Genomic DNA, 18,775 nt, shown 5'->3' with positions numbered 1-18,775 from the left:
CATCATGTTGTAAGTTTTTCTTCTTATTTTTAAGTATTTTGTTACTCTTCAAGGCAGAATGATCAGAAGAACTGGCAAGCAGATCCTAAAGACACATTTCTTAACCGAGTAACCTCTGAAAATGCAACATGTCATTTACATTTTCACTTAGGAAAATTCATTCAACTCTGGTACTTATCCAAGAGCTTGTATCATAATGTCAATTTCTAACATAAGTTATATCCCTCAGTGCTCATGTATTTTCAGGAGAAAACAAGTCATATCAAAGTAATATTTTCCTAAATGTTATGTGATACATTTTTATAGCAACTTGAAAATTCTGAGTAAACTGAAAGTATGTTTAACAACAAAATAAATGCAGCTTATACAGGCACCTTATAGGTTTCTTAGTTTAAATAAGGCAACAATAAATTTGCATTCTGTACCGAATTTATAAATCCAGCTATTTTTATCTGAATTTATACATACAGAATTTTATAGATACAGCATCTCACAAAACCATGCCCCATGTGCTGGAAATGTTGTGGGTTTTTTTGGTTTTGTTTTTGTTGTTGTTGTTTGTTTGTTTTGGGTTTTTTTTTTTTTTTTGGCATCTGGCTATACAAAAGCCTCTGATTAACTAGATACTTTCTCCAAATTCATATAATGTAATTTTTTACTTTTCCAGAAAAATAGGAAACCAATCACTTTTTCCTCCTGAACAAAAGTCCTATTGCTACCAATTGCTCTTTTAATCTTGCTCTAAGAGAATTTTTTAAGCTTGGACATTTTGAATTGTGCCCCCATAGCTGGATGAAACACACCAGGAAATCTCCAAAGACAAATTTCAGCATGAGACTCATTTGGCGGATCCTTACAAAATAACAAAGTAACATCCACAGAAACACAACTAATATAACTTTCAAGGAATTCGTACATGGCGGAGTACTTAGAACAAGGAACTTGTAAACGAAAAGAAGAAGAGATCTGTTCATCTTGCTAACTGCCAGCCAGCGTGTGTCCTCATGGAATAACCGATGCTTTCGGGTCTATTTGTGGAACTTTTGTTTGCAGGAGAGCATGCATACAGGGCCAGATCTCGTTGGTCTCTGTTCCGGAGAATGTTTCCAACACTCCCTTCTTCCGGTAATATTCCAGGACAGATTTGGTTGGTCTTCGTAAACCTTCAGCCTCTTGATGAGCGTCTCTGGTCTATCATCCTCACGCTGAACGAAAGGCTCGCCGGTCAGATCGTCCACGCCAACCACTTTGGGAGGTTTGAATTCAAGGTTGTAGACGCGCCCACTGTCTGGATGAATCCAGCGAGCGGAGAGGCGTTGCTGGATGACCTCAGAGGGCACGTTCAGGTTCAACACCAGGTGTATCTGATAAACTCTATCCAGGGCCTCAGCTTGTTGCAGTGTTCTGGGGGAAACCACACAACAGCCAGCTCTCCTGGCTGAAATTTTTCAGCTCGTGAAGGGTCACCCGGGTCATGACGTGGTCCGGGATGAGCTTCCCTTGGTCCATGAAAACCTTGGCGAACACACCGATCTCTGTGTCCCTCAGCATGTTTTCTCGGATCAGGTCCCCGCTGGAGAACTTTTTCAGCCGGGAGTGTTTGGTGATGCGCAAAGTCAGGGTATGCTTGCCGGAGCCCGGGGCGCCGGGGATCACCGTGTGCAGGAGCCGCCGGGACGCCCCCGTGGCTGCTGGGCAAGACCCGCTACAGACGGTTGGGACCGGGACTCGGGCCGCGTGCGCTCTGCAAGCTGCGCGCCCGGCGACGCGCTCCAGAGCCGTGGGCGGCAGGTGCAGCTCAGTGCAGCAAGGACGCAACCCCGCAGTGCAAGCGGGGACTGCACTCTGACCAAGAGCACGTTCGTAACTTGGAAGATGGAGCCAAGAAATCCTCCTTTTCACCATGCAGGAGAAAAGATGGTAAGTAGGAAAGGAAACTCCGGGAACATGAGGTGTAGATTCAAAGTTCCACCATTCACACGCAGAAAATGGAGAGGGTGGAGGGATACAGTATTTAAAGAAATGATTCAAGAAAGAATACACAAGAATTTCCTAGAGTTAAAGAATGGTATGAGTCGCAGGAATAGACATTCCAGAACACCGAGAAGAAAATATTGGCAAAGGTGTGAGTAAATAGAGCTCACACTCCTCGGGTGGGGTGTGCCCACAGTTAGTTTGGAAGGCAACTTGGCTGTGGCTATTGAAGTTTTATAAAACTGCTTCTCAGTGTCTTAAGATAAACCCTCAAAGTAAAACAAGAAGATGTATGTAGAATGTTCCCTTCAGCCCCATTTATATAGACCAGCAGAAAAGGGTTAACTATCTAAATAGTCATTAATAAGAGAATACCTGGGGCACCTGGGTGGCCAGCCGGTTGAGCTTACCACTTCTGCTTAAGTCATGATCTCCTGGTTGGTGAGTTCAAGCCCCACATCAGTGCAGAGTTGCTAGGGCTGCTCTGTCCCCCTCTCTCTGCCCCTCCCCCACTTGTGCTCTCTCTCAAAAATAAATAAAACGCTTAAAAAAATAATAACCAAAAAAGAAAGTAGACAAGGGAGCTGTAGCCTGTCTAGCGCTTCGTAGGCTACAAAGAGAGCGATCCATCTCCGTGTGCTAACATGAAAAGATTTCTAAGACGTTGTAAATGCAAAATGTTGCAGCCCCAAGTAATTTATATTCAATTTATGTTAAAGTATGTTGCAGCTTGTATTTAAATATACAGGGGCGCCCCCCCCCTCGCCCCCGCCGCGCCTGGCGGGGAATGCCTGGGGGGCTCAGTGGGTTAAGCCTCTGTGACTCTTGGTTTCAGCTCCAGTCATGATCTCACAACTCGTGAGTTCGAGCCCGGCATCTGGCTCTGTGCTGAGCCGCAGAGCCTGCTTGGGATCCTCTGTCTCCCTCTCTCTCCCTCAGCCCCTCTCTCGCTCACTCACTCCCTGCCTCTCCCCCCCCCCCCCCCCCCCCCCCCGCCTCCCCACCGTCTCTCTCAAAAATAAATAAACTTTAAAACTCAAACAAACCAACCTGGGAAGTGAACTGGGAAGCCAGGTTTCAAGCAGTGGAAAGACGACTTGATTTTCTGTTTTTAAAAGATTGCTCTGCCTGCAGGTGGAAGGAGAATTCTGCAAGAATGTTGCTCTGCTGTTAGCAGGCTATCTCAGCAGGCCAGCAGAGAGGTGAGAAAGGACACATTTACCTTTAATTCCCTCAAACGAGTGCTGAGCCCCTTTTCATTTGTCGGTGGGCCACTCCTCTACTTGATTTCCATGTAGGATTTTTATGCTGACGGTTATCTGCTGATCACTTCCTCAGAAAGATGCTTTAGGTTTAATTTATGACACAAGCCATGGAACAGTTGCCTCCTCAGCTTTGTCTTGGGTGGTCCATTTGGCTCAGTTCAGCATCTGAACGTGGATCATATGGAAGTAATCCTAATTAGAAGGCTCCAGGGCCTCCAACCCTGCGTCCACGTCACTTCTCAGAAAGTTCCATAAAAATGACGTGATGCATTGTTCTCATCCCATAAGCAGAGAGAGAAAGCTTTTTCCAGAGTAGAGATTGGGGGAGTAGAAGCATAATTTCTGTATTTGTATTTCGTGGCAGTAAAGTAGAATGTTTGCTCTAATTGCTCAGACTTTTTAAAAATTGTTTCTGATATTTGGGATCTTTAAGTTAGTCATATAATCTCTTTAAAATTAAAAAAAAATGTTTATTTATGTTATTTGAGGCAGAGAGAGAGAGGGCTGTTGCATGGCGGAGGGGCAGAGAGCGAGGGAGAGAGAACATCCCAAACAGGCTCCTTGCTGTCAGAGCAGAGCCCAACACAGGGCTTGAACTCATGAACCGTGAGATCATGACGTGAGCCCAGATCAGGAGTCAGATGCTTAACCGACTGAGCCACCCAGGTGCCCCTGTATGATCGCTTTTATTGTTGCTGTATTCAAAGGAGTTACACTGAATACATAAGAAGAGTCAGAAGGTACGCAGATATTTAATAGAAATTTGGCACGTATCCTCCAGCAAAGGAAAAAAAAATGGTATTATAATTGAAACAGTATCTTTGCATAATACTAATTGCTGTGTCTAATAAAGGAGCACACTCTCACCGCCTTTTAATTATATACACAAAAAGCGATGCCACCCAGGTCTTTCTCTCCTCCTGGATAGATTTAGACTTCTAGTATATTCAACCCTTAATTGAGACACCTAATTTGGTACCAGAATCTGATCTCAGAATACCCCAGAGAGTATCTTCAGAGAGTAGGTAGCATTGGCTGTGCTCCAGGTGTGAGGGGGAGAGGATGTGCTCCCCAGCGGCTTAGAACAGGCACAGTCCATGTTGGAGTGGAGGCACACGTCAGACTCCTAAAGCACAGGGTCATCTCTGGCTCCTGAGACCACCTCGTTCCTTCCTTCTTTTCCCAGGCTGATAGCACTTAACGCCGCTGAAGACACTGGTTATAAAACTTTTCTCAGCAGCACCCTGCAAGGGATTCTCTGACCAAAGACATAAAAGCCAGTGGCCAGGTAATAGCGTTTAAGACATTTGGCTGCACTTAGCAGAAAATGCCCAGTGCCCACCATATACGATTGTGGACTTTTGCTGAAACTTACTAGGTATTTTTCACAATAACAGAAGCCAGATGGTGTAGCAGTAAAAGAAAAACAGGGGGAGCTCCTCAGATGAGGCCTGTTTGTGCAACCCCAATCATTTTGGGGTGAACATTTTCGAGTTAATTTATCGCCCGCTCTAGGGAGAGTTAGCAGTTATAGGGCATCCACGGAGACAGAGCTGGAAGCCACAAGGGTGATGAGAAGCTTGATAATCATTCATTCATCAATTCGGCAAACTTAAGTTGGGCATTTACATCTGTGACTTACTGTTCTAAGCACAGGGGATGCAACCCACGTGAAAGAATGAAGCCTGAGTGTCTGTCCCCATGATACTCACCTTCTAGTAGGTATTATGGGATAGCGTTTCCTAGAGTGTGACAGCTTCTCTGGGGAATGTGAGATGGTTTTAGGTCTCTGCGTGAGAACATTCCCTTCCCCACCTCCAGATTTGATAAGTTTGTTTTATTTTATTTTTTAAACTATCATGAAAATGTCAAAGACACATGAAATGAGACAATGGTACATGGTACAGCCCCAGGCACTCAATATCTGGTTTCATAATGATCAATGTTTTGCCAATGTTGTTCTCTTATTTTTTTTCTGGAGTATTTTCCAATCCTGTTCTTTTTTTCCCCCTAGGGTATTTTAAATAATAGCATTTTTCATTTTGATGGTGCATATGCATGTTTTAATGTGTGTAAGGAAAAACATAACTAGTGCTCAAACCTAATATTTGGGAGTATTCTTGCTTAGGACAAAACTATACTAGAAATTTAAGTTTTAAAACTGGTACACAGGGGGGTGGGCAGCGCCTGGCTGGCTCCATCCGTAGAGTATGTGACTCTTGGTCTCAGGGTTATGAGGTCAAAGCCCATCTTGGGGGTAGAGTTTACTTAAAAAAAAAATTAAAACTGGCATATAGATACGGCAAAGTCCAACAAGTGAGTACATAAATGACTGACATTTGTAAACTATTGATAGAAGCGATAAGAAATGAAGAGGAGAGGGTAGACATTCCCCTTCATCTTCCTCCCTCATGAGGTTAGGATGGTCAGAAGAGATTCCTTCAAAAATAAAATAAGATAAAAACAGAGAGGGAGGGAAACCATAAGAGACTCTTAACTATAGAGAACAAACAGGGTTGATGGGGGGGTGGGGGGATGGGTGACGGGCATTAAGGAAGACACTTGTTGGGATGAGCACTGGGTGTCCTATGGAAGTGATGAGTCACCAAATTCTACCTCTGAAACCAATACTACACCATATGTTAACTAACTTGAATTTAAATAAAATCTTGCAAGAAAACATAAAATAGGGGTGCCTGGGTGGCTCAGTCGTTTAAACATCCGACTCTTGGTTCTGGCTCAGGTCATGATATCATGGTTCATGAGTTCGAGCCCTGTGTTAGGCTCTGGGCTGACAGCATGGAACCTGCTTAGGATCCTCTCTCCCTCTCTCTCTCTGTCCCTCCCCCATTTGCTCTCTATTTCTTTCTTAAAATAAATAAAAATACACTTTGAAAAATAAAATAAGAGAAAAAGAAAAAAAGAAGAGATTCCTTCTTCTATGGAAAATGCTTAGCACCACACTTGGCACTTAGTAAGCACCTACAGAAGAGAAGCTGATGTTGTTTTCGGAAGGCATCTTTGATTCCGGAGAACTGCTGTTGGCTAACATTTATTAAGCACTTACTGTATACACACACTGTTGTCGGAGAGTACAATACCTCGGGCCGCCTGGGTGGTTCAGTCGATTAAGCGTCTGACTTCGCTCAAGTCATTGATTTTGTGGTTAACGAGTTTAAACTCCGAGTCAGGCTCTGTGCTGACAGCTCAGAGCCTGGAAGCTGCTCTGAAGCAGGTGTGTTTTGCCTTTTGCTCCGAAGGTCAGGTGTGTTTTTCTGCCTGACTCCCAGAATGGCCAGGAGGCAATTGGGGAAAGAACCAGTTTGGAGGCCTCATGTATACCGGACTCTACCATTTTGCTAACATGGTGACCTTGAACATTTTACTGCACTTTTTCTGAGCCTCTGTTTCTTATGCACAAAATGGGGACAATCATGCTAACCCCCCAGTTTTCAAGCGTGAAGTGAAATAATTGGTATGGCAATCTGACCCTGTGGACACTCAACTAAATGTGCTATATTCACACAGCACTACCAAGGCATGTGATTTGGAGCGATCCTCTTCCCTCTTTGGGTCTTGGTATTCTCAGCTGTAAAAATAATGGGGTTGACTCTTAAACGTCCTGCTAGGGAGAATGTTCCAGAATTCTAAAAAAAATTGTTTTTAATGTTTATTTGTTTTTGAGAGAGAGAGAGTGTGACTGGGGGAGGAGCAGAGAGAGAGGGAGATGCAGAATTTGAAGCAGGCTCCAGGCTCTGAGCTGTCAGCACAGAGCCCACGTAAGGCTTGAACCCACGAACTGTGAGATCATGACCTGAGCTGAAGTTGGACGCTTAACTGACTGAGTCACGCAAGCGCCCCTAGCATTCCAGAATTCTGTTCTGATTGGACCACAATAAATATTGCTGACTCTGAAGTTAATGAAAGTAAGTAGATAAACGTCCTTCCAGTGTGATTTTATTTGTAATTATTTCTAAGTGTTGTAGTCTGAATTCCTTAGAGAGCAGAGCGGGATAATAATGTGTTTCTGCTGCTTTGTCAGGAGCACAATATCGGGGAGCAGAAGCCAGAGAATAGGTGATGTAGGAACGAGGCAGAGAGAAGGAGAGACATTTGAGCAGAGAGATAAGTGAGCTGGTTGCCACTAAGTATTGCCAGTGGCTTTATTTCAGCACCCTCTCTGAAAAGCTGCATCTCAGAACAGCCTGGAGTGAAAAAAAAAAGAATAAATTTATCTACCAGTTTCCATCTCCGATCGCACAACACTCACACCATGAGGTGTTAATTCCCCTGCAGTTCTGGGCTGCGCGATTCTGGGCTCTGAAGCGGGGTCCCTTGGTGTCCCCCATCTTGGTGTTAACAGGGAAGCCAAGATGGGAGATGAGAGGTGCGTGCATGGGTACGAGGCTGGGCTCTGGGAGGGTGAGCCTGGAAGAAGTAGTTGGGGCTGGTTGCCATGGTAGAGGTTGAAACTAGAGACAGGCGAGGCTGAGAGTCCAAAGTGGTCTCAGTGTGCGATCAGCTTCCAAACAGGATGGGAGGGGGCTTCCTTATACACAAAGGACAGTCATGAAAGAGGAAATAATTTACAAAAATACCCAAAAAAGGACCTCAGTTTTGTATCCTGAAAGGGAGGATAATAATAGCACGTACCCATAAGGTAATTAAGAAGTGATAGGAATTCAAGAAGTTAATATGTGTAAAGTGTTTAAAATATATGTGCATACAAAAGCCACTGTGTAGCTGTTTGTTTGAAAAAATAATAAAATACGGGCCAGGTGAGCTCAGGTGATTTCTCCAACTGTGCATTAATTTTACCGCTAAGCTTTCTAGCTGTGAAGGAAAAAGGAGAATATGGCAGGTTTCGTAATTTATATCATCTGATCAAAATGAGCCTGCTAATTCGGAAAGAGAGCCAAGAGTTTACCCGGCATGAAAGGCCAGAAGAGATTGATTCCAAAGGACATTAAAAAGCAAAATAAAGAGGGGCTCCTGGGTAGCTCAGTCGGTTAAGCATCCGATGCCTGATTTCGGCTCAGGTCATGATCTCGTGGAGCGTGGGTTCGAGCGCTGTGTCAGGCTTGGCACTGACAGTACAGAACCTGCTTTGGATTTTCTCTCTCTGCCCCTCCCCCATTTGCATTCTCTCTCTTTCTCTCTTTCTCTCTCTCTCTCTCAAAAATAAATAAATAAGTAGCAAAGTAGTAATATTTTCAAAATGTTTAAGACGTGTAGAAGAGTGTCTCGATTCTTTCGCTGATACTTTAGCCAGTAGATTCAGATTACTTCTGAAAGCTAAGATAAAGGGACTCGGATTTGAAGCGTTCTGTTGTGTTGTCCTGAATCAGCGGCTCTCCACTGGAGGCAGTTTTGCCCCTCCCCCCAAGGGGACATTTGGCAATGTCTGGTGATATTTTTAGTTGTCAGAACTGAGGCCAGGGCTGGGGTGGGTAATGCTACTGGCATCTAGTGGATAGAGACCAGGGATGCTATGAATATTTCATGGGACGTACCTATACTAAAAAAAACAGAAAACCATCTTGTCATTTATTTGAAATTCACATTTAACTGAGACCATTACATTACAAATTTTTTTTTTAATGTTTATTCATTTTTGACAGAGAGACACAGAGGACTTAGCAGGGGAGGGGCAGAGAGAGAGGGAGACACAGAATCCCAAGCAGGCTCCAGGCTCTGAGCTGTCAGCTCAGACGGACGCTTAACCGACAGAGCCACGCAGGCGCCCCAAGACCCTTACATTTTAATCTGCTACCTCTAGCAACCCTAGCTGCTCAACTTCCTGCAGCCCACAGGACAGCCCTCCATAGCAAAGGATTATCAGGTCCCCAAATTTGAATTGTACTAAAAATTGCAAAATCCTGCCCTAAGTGGAGTATAGATCTTTGCAGGCTTTCCTAGAGGAATGGGGACATAGTGTGGATGTTAAAATGTCTTTTGTTTAAGATTAGTTAGCTGACCACTAATTTCAGGTCAAAACCTGGCCTTGTTTATTTCTATCAGCGATGTTAATGGAAGCTTGAGTCCTCTCTGCAGCAAACAACTGACAAGGTGGACATTGTATGGGAAGCTTCTTGAACACCCTCATTTCTCGTTAAATATCTCCTGTCCCCAAATCTTGATTCTAGAAATAGCTATCTCTCTTGCTTATAGGGTGAAAACAACCCATCACGTCATTTTTATGGCTCTTTTTTGAGGTCATTCAAGAAAAAGAGATTTGGGGAAGGTGCTATATGCCGTCTTCGTGTGAGATTAAGTAAAGGTTGGGGGGCTGACTGAGTGAAAAGCTGTCTCAGAGAGTGGGGTGAAGCCCATCTTCCAGAGGGGACCCCATCGCTTGACGGGGCTGTGAGGTGGTGTTTGTTGGATTCCAGGAAGGGCGAGAGGCACGTGGTCCTGGGAGAAGGTTGAAGAAAAGACTTCCCTTCTCTGGCTGCTTATCACCCTGGCTCACGTCGTACTGCTTTGGGTTTATGAGACACTCCTCCGTGTAACAGAAACCCAAGAATCCCCCCGTGATATACATCACCAACAAAATATTCTCTGAGTAGAGCCAGACAAGGTCACAATTTGAACTCCCTCATGAAGATACCAATGAGTTAACCCCTCACCTGCACCTGCTTCCCAGGCCTGGCATGAGGTACGCAGGGACTGTGGTGTCTTCGGTTGTTCAGAGGACAGGCTTCACATTCAGCAAACTACAGTAACTGTGTTTCTAACCCCGAGATGGGAAATAATAGATATATGGGAAAACCAACTGCCAGCTGCTGTCCTCAGCTAAATTGCTTGTTTAGGGTGCTGGTTCACATGAGGTTATGATGTCTTAATCCACATCCATATTTTTTTTCATTAAATTTATTTACTTATTTTGGAGAGAGAGACAGAGCAAGTCAGGGAGGGGCAGAGAGAGAGGGAGACACAGAATCTTAAGCAGGCTCCGTACTGTCAGCTCCGAGCCACACGCGAGTCTCAAACTCACAGACCGTGAGATCATGACCTGAACTGAAGTCGGACGCGTAACTGACCGAGCCTCCCAGGCACCCAATCCACATCCATCTTATTTGGCCTTTTCATAGCCATGTCTTAGCTGTGGCGGCTGGCCTCTGTGTCTCCTGCACCCTACCGCAGTGAGGAAGATGAAAGGCAGAACCAACCGTGTGTGGTGTGGTGTGACGACCTCACAGCCATCCTCCCCCGTGACCCTGACTCACCTAGAAAGGATTCAGTTACAGTTAGTGTCCTCTGTTCAAAGGGCAGGGAACTTTATCATCCACTTGTGAAAGCTCGCCATTAAAAAACAGTTGAAAGTATTAATCTATTTTTTTGTGATTGAAGGGTTGGTTTCAGTTTTCTGAAAAACTGACCTCCACCATGCATCTGCTTCTCCATCCGTGCTCGGAAACAAGGTGCCGTGGTACTTTTTGTGGGGCTTGAACTCACGACCCTGAGAGCAAGACCTGAGCTGAGATCAGGAGTCGGACACTGACTCTTGACTGAGCCATCTAGGCGCCCTCCCCACCCCCATTGTACTTTCATAATGTGTTGTGATTCCCAAAGGCACACCTGACTCCTCGCTGGTTTCATTTTGAGAGGGAGGGTTCTTGATGGCACACAGTCCTTTTCAAAAAATATTTTTATTAACAGATTTTTTTTAATGTTTACTTTTGAGGGAGGGTTAGGGGCTGAGAGAGAAAGAGAGACAGAGACAGAGAGAGGCAGAGGATCCAAGCAGGCTCCGTGCTGTCAGCGCAGAGCCCGATGTAGACCTTGAACTCATGAGCTGTGAGATCATAACCTGAGCTGAAGTCGGACGCTTAACCAACTGAGCCACCCAGGTGCCCTACGCACAGTCCTTCTTTTACAAATAAACTTTTCTGATGGAATAATGTCAGAGGTATAGAAAAGCTGCATTGATAGGACAGAGTGATTTCATATAGCCCCTAGCAGCCAGTGTCCCCCTATTGGTAACAGCTTACATAAGCCAGGTACGTTTGTCCCAACCGAGAAACCAACCCTCGTACGTTACTGTAACTACACTCCAGACTTAATTCAGATTTCACTGTCTCCTGTATGTGTCCTCTGGTATCTGACGGTGGTTTCTCATTCTTGCTTTCTTTTTAATAGCTGACAGTCTTGAGTACTGGCCAGGTGGCCCTGAGAGTGGGTCTGTTGTTTTCACGTGATTAACTGGGATTAAGAGTTTTTGGAAAGGGTACCACGAGAAGTGAAGGGCCCTTCTTGTCACATCATATGAGGATTACATGATACCACCTGATATGTCTGGTGATGTTAACCTTCGTCACCTGGTGAAGGTGGTATCTACTAGTTTTCTCCAGTGTACGGGTTCTGTTTATCCCTTTCTCTCCTCTGTCTAGTCTTTGGAACTGTTTCACTAAGCCCAGCCCGCCCTTGGGAAGGATGGGGTTAAGTGTCACCTCCTGGAGGGGTGGGGAGTATCTATTTATATTATTTGGAATTCTTGTGTAAGAAAGATACAGTGTACAGCCATTTTAATAATTTTATTATTATTATTTTAAATGTTTAGTTGAGAGAGTGTGCATGAGTGGGGGAGGGGCAGAGAGAGAGGGGGACACAGAATCGAAGCAGGCTCCAGGCTCTGAGCTGTCGGCATAGAGCCTGACACGGGGCTCAAACCCACATACCATAAGATCATGACCTGAACCAAAGTCAGATGCTCAACTGACTGAGCCACCCAGGTGCCCCTTAATGAAATATTTTACATAAATACATCTGCCAAGCTCCCAGGTTTAACAGATGTTAACACTTTGCCAAATAGGCACGAGCTCTTAATTTTAACTAAATTTTAACAAATCATTATTGATATGGTTGAGGTACAGAGAAATACGAATATGTCTCCATCACCCCCTTCTCCTCCCTCCTTCCCTTCAGGTAACAACTAGCTCTCTCCATAGTATCTCTGTAAGAGGATTTTCAGTATTTCTGTTTCATCATGCATCTTGCCCTCTTCACCCAACTTGATGCTTCTGTCCAAGTTGATGAATGTATATGGGAAAGCATCTTAATCCTACTGGTAAATTGCCTCCAAATCACTTTATGAGCTGGGTTCTTTGTTTTTTGTTTGTTTTGCTTTTTAAGATAACCTATCTTTTTTTTTAAGTTTGTTTGTTTGTTTGTTTGTTTATAGAGAGAGTGCACGTGAGCAGGAGAGGGACACAGACAGAGGGAGAGAGAGAATCCCAAGCAGGCTCCACATTGTCAGTGCAGTGCTCAGTGTGGGGCTTGAACTCATGAACCCATGAGATCATGACCTAAGCTAAAACCAAGAGTTGGATGCTTAACGAACTGAGCCACTCAGGTGCCCCTGAGCTGAGTTCTTTGTAGACAGGTTTCCTATAGGCTATTAATCGTACTCTTGGTGTGTGAATTCCTAGAAAGTGCATGACACCTCCTGGACTTTGTTCTTAGAAGCGGGACTGGGCAAGGTTCTAGAAAGATAAGAGGGAAAAGAGGAAGGAATTATCCCTTTTGATGCTTCCTACATTCTCTTTTCACTGGCCGCCCCTCCCATTACTCTTTCTTTAAAATAAATTTTTTTTTAATGTTTATTTATTTTTGAGAGAGACAGGGTGCAAGCTGGGGAGGGACAGAGAAAGAGGAGACACAGAATCCGAAGCAGGCTCTAGGCTCTGAGCTGTCAGCACAGAGCCCGACACGGGGCTCAAACTCACGAACCGTGAGATCATGACCTGAGCTGAAGTCGGAGGCTTAACTGACTGAGCCACCCAGGCACCCCCCTCCCATTATTCTTTCTCTCCTCGCTACACCTTCTCCAACGTCTCTTTCCTGGGCATCCACCTTGCCTGCTCTAGGTGAGCCCTCAGAACAAGTCCCTGATAATCAGCGAGGAAATGACAGGAGGCCGCCACGTCAGCCCTCAAGGGACAATGCAAGGCACCGTCAGAACTGAGGATGACAGGGTTTCCGTGCCTGAGCTCCAGACTTGAATGTCTTACAAGTCAAACCCAATGTGTGTCAAGCTAATGATCATCTTCCCCTACTAGCTTTTCTTCCACCAGTGTTACTAACTTCAATTTCTATCCAGTAGCCAAAGTCAGAATCCCTTGGGTTGTTCTCGACTCCCGCCTTTCTCTCTCCTGCCATTGAATCATGCCACTAAGTCAAGTCCCACTATTCCTGATCGAAGACTGTCTTAATCTTTGCATTTCTCTCCAGCTCCTGACGGCCTCCCTCATCCAGCTGTATTAACTCACACCCAGTTACTCTAGCACTTGCTCAGCTGGACTCCCTGCCTCCTGCCTTGCCTCTCCCCTCTGCCTGCCAGCCTGCAAGCTAGAAAAATCACTCTCTCACTCCCCCGGTTAAACCTCCCCCCCTCCTCCCCACGGGGCCTTAGTACAAATCTCATGTTCTGGCACCATTTGCAAAGGCTGCAGAATCTCTCTTGCTTCTGTTTCTAATCTCACTTCCTATCCTCTGCCCCAGACTTCATCTGCCGACATAACCAGCTTTGTCTACTTTGCCAGATACGCAGAATCTGGGGTGTTCACACTTGCCCTTCTCTATGCTTGGAGATCTGCCCTCATGCAGACTGTTTTCAGCCTTCAGCCTGCAGGTTAAATGTACCTTTCTGCAAGAAGAACTCTGACAAAGTCTCTCTTCTTCTTCTTCTTCTTTTTTTAAATTTTTAAAAAATATTTATTTATCTTTGGCAGAGAGAAAGACAGAGCATGAGAAGGGGAGGGGCAGAGAGAGAGGGAGACAGAATACAAAGCAGGCTCCAGGCTCTTGAGCTGTCAATACAGAGCCCGACGCGGGACTCGAACTCACGGACCGCGAGATCATGACCTGAGCTGAAGTCAGATGCTCAACCGACTGAGCCACCCAGGTGCCCCTTCTTCTTTTTTTTTTTTAAAGTTTATTTATTTATTTTGAGAGAAAGAGAGAGCACAAGCAGGGGAGGGGCAGAGAGAGAGAGAGAGGGAGAGAGAGAATCTGAAACAGGGAGCCCTGGTGTGGGGCTTGAACTCACAAACCGAGAGATTGTGACCTGAGCTGAAACCAAGAGTTGGACAATTAACGACTGAGCCACTCAGGTGCCCCTCTCTCTCTTTCTTTTTTTTTTTTTTCAGTTTACTTATTTTGAGAGAGAGAGAGAGAGAGCAGGAGTGGGGAGGGTCAGAGAGAGAAGAGAGAGAGAGAGAGAGAAAGAGGGAGAGAGAAGGGGAAGGGGAATCCCAGGCAGGCTCTGTACAGTCAACTCAGGGGGTCGAACCTATGAACTGTGAGCTCGTGACCTGAGCTGACATCAAGAGTTGGATGCTTAACTGACTGGGCCACCCAGGCGCCCCACAAAGTCTCTCTTCTTGACCATACTTTACACATCCTCCTGTGAGTCCCCATTTTTGACCAGGCCCCAACCGTGGGCTCTGTCTGTGGCCTGCTGAGGTCCAGTTTTAGCAAGAATTGGCTCAGTCTATTTAGTGAGACTCCCCCGGGCCCCTGGCCCTTGGTATCTGATCACACTCCTCATCCCCCACCCTTGACACCAAAGCCCCTGGCCTGCCTGTAGCAAAACTCCTGTTTGGCCAGTTTAGCAAGAATCCCAACCCGTTGATGTCTCCTCTTAGTGATTTTCCATCCGCTGACCCCCCTCACTCTGCTTACTGGCTCCAAATTCCCAGCTGTCACTGCTGTACTTGGAAATGAGCTCAGTCCACATTGAAGTCTCTTTCTCCACCTACAGTCGTTACTGAGTCAAACCTGCCTCGACCACCTTTACCTCGTGTCCAGCTTGGTTTCTCTTTAACGACTCCCTGACCCCAGACTAGGTGAGGACCCCTGTTACACACTGTTTCCCCTATCATGATTCCCATGCTCTGTTGTACCTTCTTCTATAATTGTGTTTTTCTTCTTCCTGAACCGCAAGTCCCTGGGAGCATGGATGAGGCCTTACTTACCCTGTATCCCCAGCACAGCCCAAAGCGTGGACACTGTCACTATTTCTGGAACAATGGAATGAATTGTCAGGGTTGCTTACTTGTCTGTAGCACGTTCCTCCCCGACAGTCTTAGGTGGTGCCATCAGAAGGTGGTCTGGCAGACCCGGGCCATGGGAGGGATGAATATGTCTGTGCTTTTCTCCGTCCGGCAACTGTTGAGCCAAAGCCCTTCCTGGGTGCGGTCTGCCCTCTGGCCAAAACCCGGAGCTGAGTCTCTGCAGTAATGCCACCGGGTAGAACTGACCACTGCCCGATTCATCCACTTACTCAGGCTGGCTCTCTTCACAAGTGCCTAAAATTCATTACTGCACCTTCTGTACTTTGGTCCACCTGTCTTTCTCTCCGTTTCCCGGCCAGCGCAAAAGGTAGACGAGGCCTCAATTCATGAGATTTAGTGCTCAGGGAACGAAAAGGTTTTTGAGAAGTTGTTTTGTTTAATGCGACCGTTCCTCACGTTGCACCTGCCTCTGCCTAATCATTTCATTGATGCATAGAAGTAATTTGGTACCTTTTGCCACACTGATAAAGACTATTGGGGGCACCTGGGTGGCTCAGTCAGCTACGTGTCCGACTCTTGGTTTCGGCTCAGGTCGCGATCTCATGGTTTGTGAGTTCAAGCCCCAGGTCGGGCTCTGCACTGACAGTGCAGTGCCTGCTTGAGATTCTCTCTCTCCCTCTCTGCCCCTCCGCCCCAAAATAAATAAATAAACTTAAAAGATTATCAGGTACATCTTAAGTTTAAGTAGGGAGTTTCTCAGTCTTGAAACTGCAGTGGCCAACAGTTTTCAAATAAAAATATCTTGATTTTTTTTATTCTTTTTCAAATTTTTATTTAAATTCTCATTAGGTAATGTACAGTACAGTATCGATTTCATGAGCAGAGTTCAGTGATTCATCACCCGCATATAATACCTGTCTTGATTTTTAATTCATCTCACGGAAGTTTGGAATGCGGGTAGAGGCACACAAGGAAGTGATTATGTCAACATTCACTTTTGTTAAACAAACAGATTAGAGGCAAAAGAGTGTCACCGATATTGATGTTAAGAGACCAAAGACCTGTAAGTCCTTCCCAGACCACCAGGATTGCACTCTAGAAGGGGGAAGGTCTCAGTGAAACCCCTCTTTGAGTAACGGGGCTGTGTCATAGTTGTAAAGGTTTATAGAAAGGAGGATTCCATAACCTCTCTGGCAAACCCTTCTAGCTGTTAGAAATGCTGACTGGGAAACTTGAGTCTATGGATTTTTTTTTTTTTTTTACTTCTTCATGCTGCAAGTAAAACCCAATTCCTTTCATCTTTTTGCCGTGTAGAGGGAAACAGAGGCTGACAGAGGTTAAATTACTTGTCCATAATCACACCCAGTAAGTGCTAGGCTTGAGATTTGAACCTGTCTGACTCTAAAATGCCTTCTCTCTTGTTCTTAACCAATGGTCTTCTCCTGCCTAGTCAATGAGATTGTTCAGTAAAGGAGATAATTCGGTTCCTTAGCTAGCTTGGGTTAAAGGTGATGCCCACCATTGGCCATAAACACACGTGACCCTATAGCTCTCTGTCCTGGGGGCCAGGTCAGTGTGAGGCAGGCAGCTCACAGGCTGCCTTTGGAAAAACTGGACAAGGAAACAAGACCACAGTGGATCAGGGTCCAGTGTGGTTCTTGAGCAAGCCAGAAAGTTTCTGTACTGAGCGTGTCAGGCCTTTAGTAGGGTTTTCCACTTTATGTCAGCCCATAAAGCTCCAACATTGGAAAAGTAGTAAAGAATAATGTGAGCTTAAGATTAGTCACTCTGGAGGCACCTGGGTGGTTCAGTTGGTTGAGCATCTGACTTTGGCTCAGGTCATGATCTCACAGTCCATGGGTTTGAGCTCCGCGTCGGGCTCTGTGCTGACAGCTCGGAGCCTGAAGCCTTCTTCAGATTCTGTGTCTCCTTCTCTCTCTACCCCTCCCCTGGTTGCACTCTGGCTCTCTCTCTCAAAAATAAATAAACTTTAAAAAAATTTAAAAAAAAGAAAGAAAAGGGGCGCCTGGGTGGCGCAGTCGGTTAAGCGTCCGACCTCAGCCAGGTCACGATCTCAAGGTCCGTGAGTTCGAGCCCCGCGTCGGGCTCTGGGCTGATGGCTCAGAGCCTGGAGCCTGTTTCCGATTCTGTGTCTCCCTCTCTCTCTGCCCCTCCCCCGTTCATGCTCTGTCTCTCTCTGTCCCAAAAATAAATAAACGTTGAAAAAAAATTAAAAAAAAAAAAGAAAGAAAGAAAAGACTAGCAACATGTTGCAGACCCCTCGTCTGTACAATGAGGGTAATAATAATTGTAGTAAGGATCATTGTTACATTACGTGCCAAGGGTTGAAACAGAGCCTAGTGGATAAGAAGCTCTCAATAAAGCTTACCTATGAATAATGTATTTAAGTTGTTACTACTGTTTTTGTTACTGTTATGATTATAACTTGATCCCAAAGTGCTTAAAAATAGCCACAGCCAATGAAATAGGAAGCCCCCTGTGTATTGAGATTCCTGACCCGCCAGTGACTCAGAGCTGGTTGAAGAAGGTGGAGACTCCAGCAGCTTGGCTAAAACATATGCATCTAACACGGGTACTGAGAAATTCCAAGAACTTAACTTTTCCCAGAATTTCATATGCTGCCTGAGAAAATGTTCCTATTTGCTAACAAAATATGATTGTATTTAACTTTTGTCCCCATAGCCTCCCTTTCCGGTGCTGTTTATACCAGGTAGTTCTTGGGTACCTCTTTTCATTATCGCTCACTTATTTATTCGCATCCAGAGATTATTTTTATTAGTCTATACTTATGCTTCAGATTGTTTAACATTCTTCTTCTTTTTCAAAAAATGTTTATTTACTTTGACAGGGAGAGAGAGTGCAAATGGAAGAGGGGCAGAGAGAGAGGGAGAGAGAGAATCCCAAGCAGGCTCTGTGCTGTCAGTGCAGAGCCCAAAGTGAGGCTTCATCCCATGAACTGTGAGATCATGACCTGAGTCGATATCAGGAGTCAGATGCTCAACTGACCAAATCACCCAGGCACCCCAACATTCTTCTTCTTACTGAATTCTTATTTTTTTCTTCGTATCGTTTGATTCATTTCATATTCTCTTTGACCTTTTCCCTGACCTTGCATTAACATTTCTTACATACAGCTCATCTTTTTTTAAATACTTCTTTATTTTTTTATTATTTTTTTTAATGTTTATTTATTTTTGAGAGTGACAGAGACAGAATGTGAGTGGGTTAGGGGCAGAGAGAGAGGGAGACACAGAATTTGAAGCAGGCTCCAGGCTCTGGGCTGTCAGCACAGAGTCCGACGCGGGGCTCGAACTCACAAGCTGTGAGATCATGACCTGAGCCGAAGTCGGACACTCAACAACTGAGCCACCCAGGCGCCCCTAAATACTTCTTAAAAACCTTTAAGTACATACATGTTCAGACTGCACAAGAAAATATCCATACTCTAAACACACTGAGAAATGCATGTAGTTCTTCTAAGCACTTGTCCATATTTAT

At 45.1% G+C, this 18,775-nt stretch overlaps 1 pseudogene; it reads right to left on the bottom strand.

The window, feature by feature from the left end:
- Positions 1 to 648: 648 nt before the first annotated feature.
- Positions 649 to 1,916, bottom strand: LOC122468247 (annotated as a pseudogene).
- Positions 1,917 to 18,775: the final 16,859 nt, after the last annotated feature.

The sequence above is a fragment of the Prionailurus bengalensis genome, chromosome A1 (assembly GCF_016509475.1).
Source record: "Prionailurus bengalensis isolate Pbe53 chromosome A1, Fcat_Pben_1.1_paternal_pri, whole genome shotgun sequence".
Taxonomy (NCBI): domain Eukaryota; kingdom Metazoa; phylum Chordata; class Mammalia; order Carnivora; family Felidae; genus Prionailurus; species Prionailurus bengalensis.
The sequence above is the reverse complement of the archived record's forward strand: the minus strand, read 5'-3'. Positions and strand labels throughout refer to the sequence as shown.